This window comes from Sus scrofa, chromosome 11, assembly GCF_054392235.1.
Source record: "Sus scrofa isolate SSC_HxYL_T2T_F1_AM1 chromosome 11, Sscrofa_HxYL_maternal_Yorkshire_Landrace_v2.0, whole genome shotgun sequence".
Classification (NCBI taxonomy): domain Eukaryota; kingdom Metazoa; phylum Chordata; class Mammalia; order Artiodactyla; family Suidae; genus Sus; species Sus scrofa.
This window is the reverse complement of record NC_139393.1, coordinates 2911428-2929674: the sequence shown is the minus strand read 5'-3', so window position 1 is coordinate 2929674 and position 18247 is coordinate 2911428. Positions and strand designations below refer to the sequence as shown.

Genomic DNA, 18247 nt, shown 5'->3' with positions numbered 1-18247 from the left:
CCAATGATTCATTTCCTTCCCCTACAAAACAAGGGGCTCTACTAATTGGATGATCTCTCTGGTCCCTTGCAGAGCCCTCATTGTCTCTCTGATTCTGGGTGTAAAGCAATTACACAGACGTATCTTTAGGTTACCCCTGAGTTATTGCTGCGGAGGATGCTGTAATCAGGCCATGCAGAAAAAAATCTCAGCTTGGCACAGCAGAGGCTACTATCTAAGTAGATAGTGAATTTTTCTTCAGGAGGGATTTAAAATGCCCCTGGAATTGTCATAGTCACAGACCTCTCCAGGTGTTTATGCAGGAAGGTCCGGAGAGAGGCCTCACCTCGGGATGGAGGGTCGGAAGGGATGTGTGCAGGGGACCAACCTGTAACCACCTTGCCAATGAGGAGGAGGAGAAGATCCCACCTGTCACTGTTGTGAAGAATTTAACACGTGGAGGTTGGAAATCAGAACTCTTGCCGGAAGGATTTTTCCCTAAAGATCTGGACTCTTGCTTTGCTTATCACTTTTCCGGATCTGGAATCCAGAGACAGTGTTTGGAGCGAGTGCCCTGCCTCTAACAGGCTGTGTGTTCTTTGGGGAATTTTTGTCACTCATCTGAGCCTCAGCATCTGTAAGATAGCACTTAGTTAAGCTCTTTCCAAATTTCTAATAGACTTTGTGTATTTATTGAGATGAAAAATCCTTTAGTAAAAGGTAAAAGGCTCATATGTAAGCACGCAGGGAATCACAGTACCTGGGAATTGCAGTAACTGTACTTTTTCTTCCTTGGTGCAGGGTGTTGATCGGGCACTCCTCTGTGTAGAGAACCATCCTGCAGTAAGCACAGAGTGAGGTCGGCATGCTGTGAGCAGCAGGTAAGAGACACAGGCCGTCTCGGTGGTGTTGTGGTTCTCTGGGCTCTTGATCTGTGCCCCATATGCATTGCTCTCTTGGCCTCCAGAAAAACTTTCTTAAATTAGTTAAAGCTGGGTTTTTATCCGCAACCTAATCAGCCTTAATTAATGCAATATTCAATGCTCTTAGAAAAAAATATCTCGTACCGCAGGAGCAATTTGAACCTTTTTTTTTTTTTTAGGGCCGCCCCTGTGGCTTATGGAAGTTCCCAGGCTGGGGTGGAATTGGATCTGTCTGCCTCCACCACAGCCACAGCAATGTGGGATCCTTAACCCACGGAACGAGGCCGGGGATCAAACCCACATCCTCATGGATACTAGTTGGGTTTGTTACCATTGAGCCGCGACGGGAACTCCTGAACCTCATGATTTTTAGAGTTAAATCACATCGCTGTGGGGTCTTAATCTTCATTGTTTTCTTCTCTTTTTTCCTCAATAGTTACAGTCAGATAAAGTAATCAACTGTTTGTTTTTTGCATCTTCTCTGAGTAAACACTAAACCATTCCGTAGCATGCTATCAAAAAGCCGTCTGGGCTTGTAGGGTTCAAATCATGAGTGTGAATTTCTCCACCCAAGAAACTTACATGGCACGTGCGTCTGTAACTTAACACCTTTCACCTCCCGTCTTCCTCCCCAGCTGTGTTTTGGCCAGATGAATATCCGTGCTCATAAAGATCGTGCCCATAATCCTTCCTTCGCCTCCTTAATTTTCTTGGTCCCTCTAACACATCATTCTAAGGCTGTGGGTTTGTTTTGTTTTGTTTTTTGTCTTTTTGCCTTTTTGCCTTTTTAGGGCCACGCCTGAGGCATATGGAGGTTCCCAGGCTAGGGGTCCAATTGGAGCTGTAGCCGCTGGCCTACGTCACAGCCACAGCAACAGCGGGATCCTCAACCCACTGAGCAAGGCCAGGGATCGAACCCACAACCTCATGGTTCCTAGTCGGATTCGTTAACCACTGAGCCACCACAGGAACTCCCTAAGGCTGTTTTTGATGTGTGCACTGACCCCACTGAAGATTCGTTAGTCTCACTGTGGCTCTGGAGGAGCTATAGTAACTTTTATCTTTATCCTTCTGTCTCTCGGATGGTCTTGAGATGGTTCTAAAACATGTCGCAGACAGTACGTCTGTTAAGGGGGGGAATGCTGTTCATAAGGGCGCCGAGGCAGGGACTCTTCGGCCATAACTGTCTTGCAGGAATGGTGGGCGAGGCTGTTTGGGTCAGAAAGAATGAGGCTGCACGTTTCAGCTTGAGGAAGGGACGTGCTGTTGGGAAACTGGCAGTGTATCATTCTTTTCTGAGTAGGATGCCGAAAAGATGCTTTTATTTGTATTTCCAGATGTTGAATTGTATCATCGTATAATGGGAACTTTTTTTAGGACACAATTACATAGGCAGCATCCTCCAGAATAAATAAAATTATGAGCTTCACTCAATTATCAAAAAGTTTACGGAAATTAAGAACCATCCAGAGCCATCTATGTCCAGCGTCTAATACTAAGCAACTGCCGTGAACTTGGTGAAAGCATGGTTGTTTTAGAGTCTCAGGGACTTTGAAGTGACTAGATCATAAGACTACACGGAGATGGTTTAGACAGAGAATTTCGAGCACACAGCAGCGAGGCGCCGTGTACCCCAGCAGGTCGGGGAGGACGTTTTGGAGGAAGAAACTTTAGTCTGAGCCCTGCAGGATGAGAGGGGATGGTGCAGGCAGGCGACCGAGGGCAGAGCGAATGTTCTGGATGATTTGAGAAGCGTATGCTTAAGAAACTGAGCGATGCCACAGCTGGTTCCCTCAATAACTGTGTAAACCTGGGTCAAATTGCTTAATTTCTGTAAGCTTCAGATCCCTCCCTTAAAAAAATTAAGATACTAATAGTACCTGTGTCCTGGAATTGTCAGGATTACTTCAAATACTAGTCATAAAGGCTTTATCACCTTGCCTTGCACCTAAGTTTTCACTCAAGAGTAGCTTTGATGAGCTCTGCTTTGCATATAGAGAAAGAAATTTAGTTTTATATATCAGCCTTATATGAAATGTTACTAAACTCACATATTCATTTTACTATTTATTTGTAGATTTTTTTTTTTTCTTGGCGCACCCGAGGCACGCGGAGGTTCACAGGCCAGCGATCGTACCTGCACCACAGCCGTGACAAGGCCTGATCCCCCCTAAGCCACCAGGAAATGCCCTGTAGATAGTTGTGATTTTTACGAACGTAATCCTGTTACCCGCACACACTGATAATCACATTCCTGCGCTTCTCATCAGCGCTCCGGATTTCTTTTTCTGGTGTCACTGCTCCGGCTAAGATCCTACGGTGAATGGACAGAGAGACAGGGAGCCTTCCAGACTGCTTCCAGTCTTAGGCAGAGGAGCTCAGCCTTGCGCTGTTGTGTAGAATGTTTTCACAGTCAAGCTCTTTTAGACTAAAGAAACTCCCTTTTATTTCTAGTAGCTGAGATTTTAAATGACTAGCGTGGATTTTTTTCAAATATTTTTCTGCACAGATCGAGATAATCCTGTGAATTTTCTCCTTTACTAGATTCTAATTTATTCAGTTTAATTTTCTCCTTTATGAATTACGTGGGTTGATTTTTTTTTTTTCCCCAGTGGTAAGCCAACTTTGTGTCTCTGGAATATGTTCAGCTGGGTCACTCGTGGTCTCCCTTTATATGTAACTGGATTTGGTTTGCCAGTATGCAGTTTCGGAGTTTTGCATCTATGTTTGTATAATAGATAGCTTAATTTTTTTGGGGGGGGCATGCTCTGTTCAAGTTTTGTCATCAAGGTTGTGCAGCTCGCATAAAACGAGCTGACAGGTGGATGCTCACTGCCTGTTCAGGCTTTGTGTAGAATTAGCACTGCCGTCTCCCTAACGTTGGGTGGATGTCATTGCTGATGCAGGTGGGCAGCTCTGGCGAAAATGTGCCTTCTGCCCCAGCACACGTGGAGGGCCTAGGATTGCAGTGGCGGGAGTTCCCGTCGTGGCGCAGCGGAAACGAATCCAACTAGGAACCATGAGGTTGTGGCTTCGATCCCTGGCCTCGCTCAGTGGGTTCAGGATCCAGCATTGCCGTGAGATGTGGTGTAGGTCAGAGACGCGGCTCAGATCTGGCGTTGGCTGTGGCTGTGGTGTAGGCCAGGTGCTACAGCTCCGATTGGACACCTAGCCTGGGAACCTCCACATGCCGCAGGTACAGCCCTAAAAAGACCAAAAGAAAAGACAAAAAGAAAGAGAAAAAAAGATTGCAGTGGCGGACACTTATTGCAGGAAATACCCCCTGCTCTTGCCTCCACCTCTGCCACTAGCACATGAGTCCTTGACTAACCGACTCATTTGTGTTGCCGTCTTCCTCTGAAAGTGAGCTTGTATTTATTCGGTGCCTACCACGTGACAGACGCTCTCCTAAGGATTTGATCCGCACTGTCTCACTCAGTCTTTGACAAAACTAGGAGAGCCCTGGTTTGCTGATGAGCAGCCTGGAGCACAGAGAGGTGAAATGCCTCATCGAACCGGGCGGAGGGAGGAGGAGGCTGGATCCGACCCCGAGTCTGGCTCTGGGCTGGGCACCTTCCCCTGGCCGGTGCTGCGGGTTTGCCCTGCTGTCCTGTCTGCTCCCTTGGATTCACTCCTTTGCTCACATACTTCCAGGAGCAGATTTCACAGTAAATTTTCCTTAACGCCTTGTCCAGATTCTGTGTATTGATACGCGGTGCTTTATTCTCATTCATCTCTGAATAGTCTTTAATTTTGAGTTTTTCTTCATCTTCAGTTATTTAGAAGCGTTATTGAGCGTGTCTCTGCAGGGCATCTGTGGGACTCGCCTTTGCTTGTTTACTGTCTGGTTCTGTGACGTTGTGATCAGACTTGGGCTGTGTGATTTCTGCTTTGGGAATTTCTAAAAGTTTGTGTGTGTGTGTGAACCTGACCTCTGGCTGCTTGTTGCGACGGCCTCATGGTGTTTGGAAGGAATGTGTAGCTTCGGTTTGCTTGGCACGCGATGTGGCTGTCATACCACGCTGGGTGGTTGCGATTTTCAGACTCTTCATGCTGTTACTTTTTAAGTGCGACCTGCCATTTTCTGGGACAGGCTTTTTCCTTCCTTCTTAGTTCTGGTTTTCCCAGCTTCTCTTCGTGTCTCTTTGAGAGTAGTTCCTTGACTGGCCTGAGTGTGATGTCCTGTGCTCAGGTTCTGGCGAAGGCGCCTTTGTCCGTGTGACGTATTTGCCCTCGTCACGCTCCGCACCTGGACCCCGTTTTCAGTTTGGTCAGACAGGCACGTCTCTGAGCCGCTTTTCGTTGTCAGCGCCGTCGCTTGGCCTGTCTCCGTCCACCGCTTTTTGCAACGCCCCGTGCTGTGCACACGTCCGGGTCGGCTCGGCGGCCTCCCCCGAGTGCCGTGGTCGCAGGTCGCGGTGGAGGCCTTGGTTCATCCGCAGCGACTGGAGCTCCCCCAAGCCTTGGGGAGGTGCTGCTCCTTGTTTAAGCTGAGAGGTGATAATTTAGGAAAAACCTGTCGGTTGTCTGTTGATTTCAGCCTGTGCGTTCTGTGGTCTTGCTCTTATTCCATGGGCGTCTTTTGGGATCTTTTGTAACAGAAACCGTCTCCTAAGCCCTCTGCTGCTTCCTGCAGGGCCGTGGACCGGCTGCCCTCAAGGCTTCGTTCAGGGTGTGCTTTCGCACCCTCGTGGCTCCCCGTCGTTTCCCTCATTTCCATGTTGTATCTTCTTAGGTCTTAACTGTCCGGTGTAGACAGACCTACTCCGACAAAGTCTGGTGGCTTCGCTCCGTGGGGGTGGGGGTGGGGGCTGGCTGGAGCCTTCTCGTCCCTCTCCTCCTTGCTGGCAGGTCGTGGCACGTGCCCGCGTTTCCTTCTTGACCCCAAGGGAGTGATGACAGCTTATTGGGTGGAAATTAAGGATAGATGCATTATTGTTCCTCTAGAGTATTCGGTACAACCCTCTGTTACGGCACCTGTGCTCGGCGGTACGGGTTTTGCATCGGTGTCTCCCATCAGATCGTAGGTCCTCGACAGCGGGACCCGTCACCCAGGCACCGCGTGGCCCGCCTCTCGGGATGAATGGCGTGCGTGGAGGTAGACAGCGCGGCGTGGAGCCGTGTTGGTGGAGGGGAGGTGTGACCATCCGGGTCCCTTTGCTTCTGCCCTTGGCCCCGGTCATCTCGTCTTAACAGCCAGAAAGAGTCTCTTGAAACTTAAGCCCGACCCAGTCCCTTCTCTGCGCAGACCGTGGTTCCTGTGGACTTAATGTCTCGCACCAGGTGAAATGTAAGTTCTTACCTTGGCCAGCGGTGCCCAGCGCGGTGGCGCCTCTCCTCTCACCAGCTGCTTACGTGCCCTGCTCTGGTGACACTGACCTCCCTGGCGTTCCTTAAACCACCCAGGCGGACTGCAGCCTCTGAGATTCTGGAACAGAATAGAGAGCCCAGGAGAAAACTTTTGCCTGTATGTTTAATTAATCTATGACAAAGGAGCAACGAATATACACGGGGAGAGGGCAGGCTCTTCCATAAACGGTGCTGGGAACACTGGACGGCCACATGCAGAAGAATGGACTGGACACTGTCTTACACCTTACAAACAATTAAATCACAAGGAATTAAAGACTTTCCCTTGAGAGTTCCCTGGTGTCTCATCTCAGCAGGATAAGGTTCTGGCATCGTCACTGCTGCGGCTCAGGTTTGACCCCTGGCCTGGGAATTGTCATATACCACAGGTGTATTCAAAGACTTTTACCTAAGACCTGCAACTGTAAAACTAGTGAAAATACAGCTGATGTAGGGCTTGGCGATATTTTTTTTGCATTTGACACCCAAACCAAGGGCGACAAAAGCAGAAATAAACAAGTGGGGCTCCTTCACACGGAAAACCTTCTGCACAGCAAGGGAAACCATGAACAAAGTGAAGGGGCAGCCCACCTAACGGAGAGCATGTTTGCACATTACATGTCTGATTAGAAGTTTGTCCAGAACATACAGCGAGGAACTCCTACATCTCAGTAGCAAACACTCAAACCCTCCAGTGGAACATGGGCAGAGGATCTGCATGGATGTTTTTCCAAAGAGGACATGCAAGTAGCCAGCATGCACGTGGCAAGATGTTCAGCCGTAAGGAAATGCAAATCAAGACCACACTGAGATGTCACCTCACATGTGTGAGAAAGGCTGTTATTAAAAAGACAAGAAATAGCAAGTGTTGGCAAGAGTGTGGAGAAAAGGGAACCTTTGTCCTCCTGGTGGGAATGTAATTGGTGTAGCCACTGTAGAAGTCAGTGCGGGGGTTTCTCAGAAATTTAAAAATAGAACCACTGCATGATCCAGCAATTCTACTTATGTGCATTTTTCTGGAGGAAAAGAAAATACTAACTCAAAAAGATATCTGCTCTCTCAAATTCAGTGTTATTTACAGTAGCCAAGTTATGGTAACAATCTAAGAGCCCATTGATGGATAAATGGATAAAGAAAAGGTGGCATATTTATGTAATGGAATATTAGTCAGCCATAAAAAAGAAACCACCGAAAGTTTTGTCATTTTTGACCCCAGGGATGGACCTCGAGGGCATTATGCTAAACAAAATATGTCACACAGAGAAAATATCACATATTTGAACACGAAGAAGAAACAGCTCCAGACACAGGGAACAGAAGAGAGCAGATTGGTTGGTAGTTACCAAAGGAAAGGTTAGGGGGTGGGTGGAGGGGGGCCGAAAGGTACAGACTTAACAGTTATAAAATAAAGTCGTGGGGATGTAAGGCACCCATGGTGACCTTGGCTCCTAATGTCCTATTATGTATTGGAAAATTGCTAAGAGAGCAGATGTTGAAAGTTGTTATCACGAGGAAAAAAAGTTAACCATGCCTGCGGATGGATGTTAACCAGCCTGACGCTGGTGATCACTTTACAGCATATGGAAACCTCAAGTCATTATGCTGTGCCCCTGAAACTAATATATTGTTTATGTCAGTTACACCTCAATTAAAAAAAAAAATTGATTGCGTCCTGCTTCAGCACCTTCTGTTCCATTGTTTTAAAAAATATTCTACATGGAGTTCCTGTCGTGGTGTAGTAGAAATGAATCTGACCAGGAACCATGAGGTTGTGGATTCGATCCCTGGCCTCGCTCAGTGGGTTAAGGATCTGGCGTTGCTGTGGCTGTGGTGCAGGTCGGCAGCTGTAGCTCTGATTCGACCCCTAGCCTGGGAACCTCTATATGCCGCAGGTGTGGCCCTAAAAACAAAAGACCAAAAAAAAAAAATTCTCCTTAACTCTTTAATCTTCTGAATCCTTTTTAAACATTTCTGCACCTTTGAAACTTTTTATATTTTAAACTTCAAATCACCTAGAATTTAATTATGAATATGATACGTAGTAAGTGGCCGTTTTCCACCGGATAGGGCATCATTTCTGGCAACAGTGGCATTTTCATAATGTGTTTTTGTACAAATATACTTTCTCCTTTTTTCTTTATGCTAAGATAGACTCTGCAAATTTATTTTGTAACAATTTCATATGGTCATCAGAGAGTCTGTTATGATGTATTCATTGCTTTTTTTCTTTATTGTTGCTTTTTATTTTTATTTATTTATTTATTTTTTATTGTTACTTCCCCCAACACACTTTTTTCCCACTGTACAGCATGGGAACCCAGTTACACATACACATATACATAAATATTTTCTCCCATTGTCATGCTCCGTTGTAAGTATCTAGACATAGTTCTCAGTGCTACACAGAAGGATCTCATTGCTAATCCATTCCAGAAGCAATAGTTTGCATCCGTTAACCCCAAGCTCCCAATCCCTCCAACTTCCTCCCCCTCCCCCTGGGGAACCACAAGTCTGTTCTCCAAGTCCATGATTTTCTTTTCTGTGAAAAATTTCATTTGTTCTGTATATTAGATATGAGTATCATATTCTTTTTCTGACTTACTTCAATCAGTATGAGAGTCTCTAGTTCCATCCATGTTGCTGTAAATGGCATGATTTCATTCTTTTTTATGGCTGAGTAGTATTCCATTGTGTATATTTACCACATCTTCCTAATCCAGTCATCTGTTGATAGACATTTGGGTTGATTCCATGTCTTGGCTATTGTGAATAGTGCTGCAGTGAAGATATGCAGATGGCCAGCAAGCACATGAAGAAATGCTCAACATCTCTGATTATTAGAGAAATGCAAATCAAAACTACCACCTCACACCCGTCAGAATGGCCATCAGTAATAAGGCCACAAATAACAAATGCTGGAGCGGTTGTGGAGAAAAGGGAACCCTCCTGCACTGTTGGTGGGAATGTCAGCTGGCACAACCACTATGGAGAACAGTATGGAGGTACCTCGGAAAACAACACCCAGAGCGACCATATGACCCAGCAGTCCCACTCTTGGGCATGTATCCGGACAAAACTTTCCTTTCGTTGCTTTTTAAAATGACCAAAATGATGTATGTTACTTATTTCTAACACATTAATTGGTGTTTTATTCAAAAATAAATACTCAAGCCTCACTCAGTGGGTTAATGATCCAGTGTTGCCATTAGCTGTGGTGTAGGTCTCAGACGTGGCTCGGATCTGGCGTTGCTGTGGCTGTGGCGTAGGCCGGCAGCTGCAGCTCCGATTGGACCCCTAGCCTAGGAACCTCCAGATGCTGCGGGCGCAGCCCTAAAAAGCAAAACAAAAACAAAAACAAAAACACCCTCAGTTACCTAGATCTGGGTTTGGATGTTGACGCTCTGACTCCATAGCTACGTGGCCCCTGCAGATGATTTAACCTCTCTTTACTCAGTGTATTCATTTGTAAAAAGCGTTTGAAATGAGTACTATCTGTTTTGAAGGGTTGCGGTGAGCTTTACATGAGATAAGCAGAGAAAGCTGTTAGCACAGAGCTCAAAGCTTAATCATCAGCAATCGTGGCATTATAATTTTTGCAGTAGCAATCTAAATGGTGTTTGACTTATTTTAACTATTTATTAACATATTCTAGGCTGCTTGCCACAGTCCCTATTCAGCATCGCTAGTAGGCAGGTGACAGCGTGTAATTCTCAGCTGGATCTTGTGGACGACGTGCAGGACAACAGCCTGGTACCACTGAGAGCTGATGCAGCCTCGTCTATAGGGTCTGAAACTGGAACTTTCCTATTCAGTAATATGTGCAGCTGTTGTTTCTAACCCAGTCATAGAAAGTGCACTTTATCGGTGTGCAGCTGTGCCTGTACCAGGCATCCTTTGGCCCGTTTCTCTGCTGGTGGGAGATTTGAGCTTTGGGTGTGCAGACACAGAGGGACGTTTGCTAAGACGTGAGCACAGCCGGGATGGAATTATTGCTGAGGCACGTACTCTGGGAAAGCCGCCAGTGCGCACAGAATTGACGTTACAGAAAGATACTCTCTTTAATGGGTTAGTTAACTTATGTAAGCATATGCACATACCTATATATGTCTCTGTATATCCATATACAAATGTCCATGTATATGGGTTATTTTGAGGACTTCTTCGTGGTATTTTGAGACTGACGGCTTTCACGGTGGTGAAACCGAATCACGTGGTTTCCAGAAGAGCAGTGTTTCTGACCTTTAATTCTCTCCCTACCTGCTTCCTGGAACTGTACCAGCCCTATTACCCTCTTTCTGACTTACCCCTGATCCGTATATAATTTATTTTTCTTTTGCCCTTTCGTGGAGTTAACACCGTCTACACGGGAAGCGCTGGTTTAACCAGTCGGTGTGGGGGATGATTTTTTCGCTGGAAGCCAGTGACCTGAAAGACGCTAGCAAGGTTTTAGTTGCTTTTTGTGTCGTGTGGTTTTGTTTTGTTTTGAAGCTACTCTGATGATGACAGTCACTTAACACCTTCAGCCTCTGAATTCCGTTTTTGGCTTTTCTTCCAGGACATTAAAAGAACAGCAAGTTACCAAAAAAGTTTCTCCTAACCCAGCTTTTTGTATATAACCTTCAGATAATTGTAATTCTTAAGTCTTTTAAAAGATCCTGTTCTTATGCAAGATGTGCTGTCTGAAAGGTTTTTAAGCACATTAATCCTTTGCTTCACGATCGCTCTTTTGGGGCTGCGTTGCTTTCTGTTTAAAGTCATTGCAGGGATGGAACTAAGCCTGTCCTGCACCAACGAATGGCATACCCAGGTCACACCGATTTTGCGTTGTGCTTAAGTTTCTTGCCCACAACTGTAGCTTGTTGTGATGTCCACGACCTTCACAGAGCGTGTGCCTTTGGACACACCAAGGTGGAGGTGTCAGACGGGCAGGAGGGGACAGGTCCAGAGCTCAGAAGCGTCGTCACAGTGACGCTGCGCGGTGGGAGCGCGGAGTGCTGGTTGGGAAGTGGGTTAGTTTCCCGCTGCTGCTCTTATAACAGACGCCAACGCGTTGGCTTCACGTCCTACCTGGTCATCGACTTCTGATACCGTCTTCTGGATGTCAGCAGTCAGAAATAAGGTCCCGGAGGCAACTTCCACCTGTCAGCTGGCCTGTGTTCCTTCTTGCGGCTCAAGGCAGCATCCCTCTCCGGGGCTTTTCCTGCCCGCTGGGCCCCCTCCTTCGCCAGGCCGCCCAGTGGGAGCTGCAGCTCTGCTTCCATCTCTGATTCTGACCCAAGAGGTCTGCGCATCTCGGGGTCCCCGACCTCCTGCCACGGCAAGTCACGGTTGTGGAAGTTAGAGGGGGCATCTCTGGGGATCTTCACTGCGTCCTGCGCAGGGCGTCCGAGCCCACGAGAGGAGGTGGGATCCCTCAGGGATGCGGTAGGGAGGACGGAGAACAGACGACTCAGAGTGGAGGATGCAGAGCTGCATGCAGGGGAGAGCAGCTTGGCGTCACACTGCACACGACACACACACCCAGGCCACACGACGGGCACACACTCAGAACAGGGCAGGGGTTATGAGCGTTGATCACGTCGGGGACTCTTTGGTACACACGGTAGTTTTGTATTTCTCTCTGGGGAAGCCTTCGCCCACCCCACCCGTTTACACACAGCTAAGTAGAATGATCATTCTACAGAGGAATTCTACCGCTTAAGAGACTGAAGAAGATCCAGTTTTATGGGAAAACACCTTTTATTCAAATTTTCTTTTTTTTCAGTTGCACCCTGATTTTAGTATGAATGTGTATTTTTAAAAATCATGGATTCATTGGCTCCACTCCAGATTCATAGCTGGCCCCTTGCAAATCTATCTAAGTGGTCCTTTAGCCTGGCTTCATGCCAGAAGATGGATGTCTCTGAGCTCAGAGTTGATGAAACAGATTTCTTTTATAATTGATGTCAACGTCCACGGTCCTTTATCCAGGAGACTTGAGATTGGAAGTTCCCTTTTTTTTGTTTTATCTTTATTTATTTGTTTTTCTACTGTATAGCCTGGTGACCCAGCTGTACATGCATGTACACATTCTGTTTTCTCACATTATCCTGCTCTGTCGTAAGTGACCAGACAGAGTTCCCAGTGCTACACAGCAGGATCTCATTGCCCATCCATTCCAGAAGCAATAGTTTGCATCTCCTAACCCCAAGCTCCCAAGCCATCCCACTCCCTCCCCCTCCCCCTTGGCAACCACACATCTATTCTCCAAGTCCATGATTTTCTTTTCTGTGGAAAGGTTCAGTTGTGCTGTATATTAGATTCCAGATATGAGTGATATTATATGGTATTTGTCTTTCTGACTTGCTTCACTCAGTACAAGAGTCTCTAGTTCCATCCATGTTGCTGCAAATGGCATTATTTTGTTCTTTTTTATGGCTGATTAGTATTCCATTGTGTATATATACCACATCTTCTTAATCCATTCATGCGTCAGTGGACATCTGGCTTGTTCCCATGTCTTGGCTATTGTGAACAGTGCTGCAATGAACATGTGGGTGCCTGTGTCTTTTTCAAGGAAAGTTTTGTTTAGATATATGCCGAAGAGTGGGACTGCTGGGTCATATGGTAGTTCTATGTATAGTTTTATGAGATACCTCCATACTGTTCTCCACAGTGGCTGTACCAGCTGGCATTCCCACCAGCAGTGCAGGAGGGTTCCCTTTTCTCCATACCCCCTCCGGCGTTTGTTATTTGTGGCCTTATTACTGATGGCCATTCTGACTGGTGTGAGGTGGTATCTCGTAGTTTTGATTTGCATTTCTCTAATAATCAGTGATGTTGAGTATTGTTTCAAGTGCTTGTTGGCCATCTGTATATCTTCCTTGGAGAAATGTCTATTTCAGGTCTTTTGCCCATTTTTCCATTGGGTTGTTGGCTTTTTTGCTGTCGAGTTGAATACGTTGCTTGTATATTCTAGAGGTTAATCCATTGTCAGTTGCATCATTTGAAACTATTTTCTCCTATTCTGTAAGTTGTCTTTTTGTTTTCTTTTTGGTTTCCTTTGCTGTGCAAAAGCTTGTCAGTTTGATTAGGTCCCACGGGTTAATTTTTGCTTTTATTTCTATTGCTTTGGGAGACTGACCCGAGGAAACATTCATAAGGTTGATGTCAGAGAATGTTTTGCCTGTGTTCTCTTCCAGGAGTTTGATGGTGTCTTGTCTTACATTTAAGTCTTTCAGCCATTTTGAGTTTATTAACAATCCAAACATTTACATGGAACCACAAAAGACCCAGAATTGCCAAAGCAATTCTGAGAAACTAGATCCAAGCGGGAGGCATCCCTCTCCCAGACTTCAGGCAATATTACAAAGCCACAGCTCTCCCAGGACAGCCCCGCAGCCGCCTCCTCCTCCTGTTTTGTAGGGAATCTGTGTCTTTGAAAAGATCATGCGTCTTTATGATCAGCCGCTGTCACTGTTCTCCTTCCCTCCTTTGCGCGAGACAGGACGATGAGGTCGCTAACTCAGGGCACGTCCATATGGAAGCGAATGGCACGATCCTCTCTCAGGCCGACGGCCCTTTCTATACGACTGCCAGACTCTAGCGCCTGCTAGTCTGAGATTATTGTCCTTACATGTTTGTGCAAATTTTATTTAATGCTTTGTCAGTTTTTAATACCAGAATGAGTGATGAAAAAATTAAAGGAACATGCTCAAGGGAAATCAGTTTGCAGATGTCTTTGTAAACTCAGGACATCCATGGATTTATGGCATCCGTTGCTGTAAGTGGGGATTTCCACCTTCCGCATCTTTGACCCAAATAACAGCAAACAGTGTAGTCTGGATAGAAGATTAAATTAGCTAGAAAGGAACTATAAATTTCCACAAAGCATAAAAGAAAAGGACAGAAGCAAGCTCATATAGAGAGAGTTAGCCTGAAAAGACTGAGGATTAAAACAGACACATGCACACAGAATTAAGCATATACTCTTTAAAACAAACATAAAACATAATAATACATAACATATTTAATAACAATGATCAAGCAAATATTGACTTAAAGAAATAGGGAGTGATGATATTAACAATAAGAACAAAATGAACTATTCGCAATAGCCAAGACATGGAAACAAGCCAGATGTCCATCGACAGATGATTGGATTAGTAAGAAGTAGTGTATATATATATATATATATATACACAATGGAATACTACTCAGCCATAAAAAAGAACAAAATATTGCCATTTTCAGCAACATGGATGAAACTAGCGATTCTCATACTGAGATAAATCAGAAAGAGAAAGACAAATACTATATGATATCACTTATATCTGGAATCTAATATACGGCACAAGTGAACCTTTCCACAGAAAAGAAAATCATGGACTTGGAGAATAGATGTGTGGTTGCCAAGGGGGATGGGGAGGGAGTGGGATGGCTTGGGAGCTTGGGGTTAGGAGATGCAAACTATTGCTTCTGGAATGGATGGGCAATGAGATCCTGCTGTGTAGCACTGGGAACTCTGTCTGGTCACTTATGACGGAGCAGGATAATGTGAGAAAAAAGAATGTGTATGTGTATGTATAACTGAGTCACCATGCTGTGCAGTCGAAAATTGACAGAACACTGTAAATTAGCTGTAATGGACAAAAATAAAACTCATGATATGAAACAAAACAATAAGATCAGAACGAAGCCAGATACTTCAGTATTCTTGGTCCAATGAGTCATATGAATCATGTAAAAATATTTAAGAAAAAAATGACTTCTAGGTACATAGTCTGTTGAGGAATGTAGGAATTATTAATAATTTAATACTTATGAATCATTAAAGTTCCCTTTAATGAAGTTTCCTAACTGATGCCAGTGCCACATGAAAGTAGGAAAAAAAGGCCACTTATTGGAAAAAAAACATTATTGTGTCATGTTATTTATAAATATGACTAGGATTTTAATAAACAGTGAGAAAATAATTTACGGTAGTCAAAAGGGTCTTTCCTGAGAATGTAAAAATGAACTTAAATGGATCATGGAAAGAGGGAACGGAGCAACAAAAATGAAAATACAACAAAGAAATGAAAAGCAGTAATTCTTACTAGCAGCGAATGAGGAGTAGGAAATAAACTGAGATAGAGAATAGGTGACCGTGGGGACACTGACACTGACCTCGGTACTGTCCAGGGGAGCTTGGTCCAGAGGGGCTTACTCCAGAGGAGCTTAGAGAGGCAGATGTGTCCCCCTGGATGAGGAAAGCGGATGTGCGGAAACGGGTGACGCCCAGAGGAAGTGACAGTGGCGCCTGGTCACCGAGAGGGCAGGGGAGCACGTGTGAAGGGTGCCGCTCAGGTGCGCCGATTGCTTCTCAGCCCTCAGGGCGCAAGGCAGCTTTGAGGGCGTGTCATCCGCAGCTGGCAGATTTGTGAGCTCGTTCACACTGACAAAGAGGTGGCTTCACGGGACGTCCCAGCCCCGGACGCCTTGGATTCAGATTCACCTTGGGAGCCTGGCCAGAGACCCGCCAGCCAGCGCCCGGGCTCCTGAGCCACGAAAAGCGGGAGACCCGGAGGGTGGTTTAAGCCGCCAGGCTTGTGTCGTTTACTCCAGAGCAGCACAACTCCAACAGACCCATTCGTGTCAAAACTACTGTGTCGTGGTGGAAGAGCGGGGCCGAGAGATTTCTTTAGTGCGACTCAGAGGCCGGGAGCTGGTCCAGTTAGAGAAACCCGGGTTCGCGTAGGAGGAGGTGAGCGCTAAGGTTCACCCGAGGCTGAGCCACTGATCCTCGGCTGGGCTTTGAATTGTGCCTTCCTGGTGACTCCGGCAGGGTTTAAATGAGGCAGCTGTAACACTTCTGCCATTAAGTGGCGCTTTATTTGGGGAAAGGAGGGAACCAGTCCCGGGAGAAAGGGGCAACCTGTTCTGATTGATCCCAGCGTTCAGCAAGTGGCGCCAGTTTCCCAGAGGGCTGTGCGCTGTGTTTTCACGTGAGGAGAAGCATCCACAGCAGACCGGGCGGCAACGCAGAGAGCAGAGACAGTCGCCAGGCACGTGCGTCTTCACGGTAAACTTGCCTCCAGAGGCCAATCCTGTTTTCCAGAGGTGTAATTGATTTTAGTTATCAGTAGCGTTAAAAGAAAAAAGGCTCGGTGTTCCCACTGCGGTGTGGAGGGAACGAACCTGACCGGCCTCCGTGAGGATGCGGGTTCAGTCCCTGGCCTCAGGGAGTCTGGGATCCGGCGTTGCCGTGAGCTGAGGTGCAAGTCGCAGATGCGGCTCAGATCCCGCCCTGCCGTGGCTGGGGTGTAGGCCGGCAGCCGCGGCTCCAGTTTGACCCCTAATCTGGGAGCCTCCATGTGCCCTGAGAAGCAAGAAAAGAAAAAAAATTCTTGCTCTGGGATCACATGGTCTCAGTGCTAAGTAAGGAAGAAATTCAACGTCGAAAGGGACTTCAGGTGGCCTCCGGCTGAGAGCCCTCCCCGGTGGCATTGCTCAGTCATGTGCCCTTCGACTTTCCAGGTGTCGACCGGGCTTTGCTGGGAAGCACATACATCAGGCCCAAGTACAGCAACGTCTAAAGGACGTCATTCTTTCTCACACCAGGAAACATTCTTCACGTATCTGCGCTCCATCTAATGATCCCATTTTTATAAAAGGAATTGTTCCTAAAGAGCCAGAGCAATTCAAAACTTGAATAATTCGAGTAATTTTCATAAAAAATGTGCATTTTACTAGTTGAACTCCCGGAGACCAGAACAGCTGTATCTTCCTTACTTGTAGCTCTTAGGGGAGACTCCCACTCCTCCCTCTGCTCTGAAATCTCAGACGTTCATTCAGCAGAGAGACCATCTCTGCTGTAAAGCTCGGGAACTGCCCTTCCTTCCGTCCCTGGCATTTAGAGCAGGGCCTGCCAGCCAGACACGCTGGAGGCTGAAACATTCGCGGATTGGGGCATTCCGCGTGGTGCTCAGGCCAGGGACACCCCGTCGCCACTCCCGCCCGGGACCTCAGACACGCTCACGGCTGCACGAGCTTTGTTTTCCCCAGCCCAGGCGAGTGGCAGAGCCGCCGAAGGGAAGAGAACAAGTGGGGGAGCGTCATGCACACATTTTCCTCCTCTTTTTCCTTACTTCGCGTGTAGTTGGCTGACAGTGTTGTGCCACTGTCTGCTGTGCGGCACAGTGCCCCGGTCACAGGAGCCAAGACGGGAACACGTCTCCTCCTTCGCGTCTTCCCACAGGAGAGCGGGGACTCGCTGTGTCTCATGAGGGCTGCGCCGCCGCAAGGCCTCTGGTCCGGGGGCCGGAGCTTCCCGGTGCCCTTGGCCTCACGGACCCTGTCGTTGTGTCTGTGGAGAAGAGAGGTGTTGTCCTTTGCACTCCCTGGCTTTTTATGCAAAACGGGGAACTCTCTACCCGTGATGATTTCTCCATTGTTTTCCTTTTCCGGTTACATGTCTACAAGTTAAAAAAACCCACAAGAGTGTGTCTCCGCTCACGGGGCGCTTTCTGCCACGCGGAGGCCCCTGGAATGTTGTTTCCCCATCTTTTGTTCGCTGTCACTGGCGTCGCTGGAGCTGTGGGCTGGCTCAGCCCCAACACACGCTCAGGCTGGACGTTTTGGGTGCCAAGGGCAGAGTTCAAGTAAGTGACTTATGACAGGAATTTGGTGTGATGGGGGGAAAGATAGAAGCCAGGAGGTTTCACTGTAGCTGTGCAAGTGGGAATTCCTGACGCATTTTCTTCTGAGCCTGCGAAGGCACTTGTAGCCATGGGGTGAAGGTAAAGGGTGGATGGAAAATGGAAACAAAATGACTGCTTTATTTTATTTTATTTTATTTATTTTATTTTTGGGGGGGCGCACCTGCAGCATATGGAGGTTCCCAGGCTAGGGGTCGAATTGGAGCTATAGCTGCCGGCCTACACCACAGCTCATGGCAATGCCAGATCCTTAACCCACTGAGTGAGGCCAGGGATCGAACCTGCAACCTCACGGTTCCTAGTTGGATTCGTTTCTGC

At 46.8% G+C, this 18247-nt stretch overlaps 1 long non-coding RNA gene across 1 annotated transcript in view; it reads left to right on the top strand.

The window, feature by feature from the left end:
* The window catches only part of LOC110255792 (uncharacterized), a 111073-nt gene that overhangs the window by 28657 nt on the left and 64169 nt on the right, over positions 1–18247 (top strand). Inside the window, exon 2 of the long non-coding RNA XR_014818940.1 lies at positions 781–860. This is a non-coding gene — a long non-coding RNA (uncharacterized LOC110255792). The remainder of the gene's footprint in view (positions 1–780; positions 861–18247) is intronic.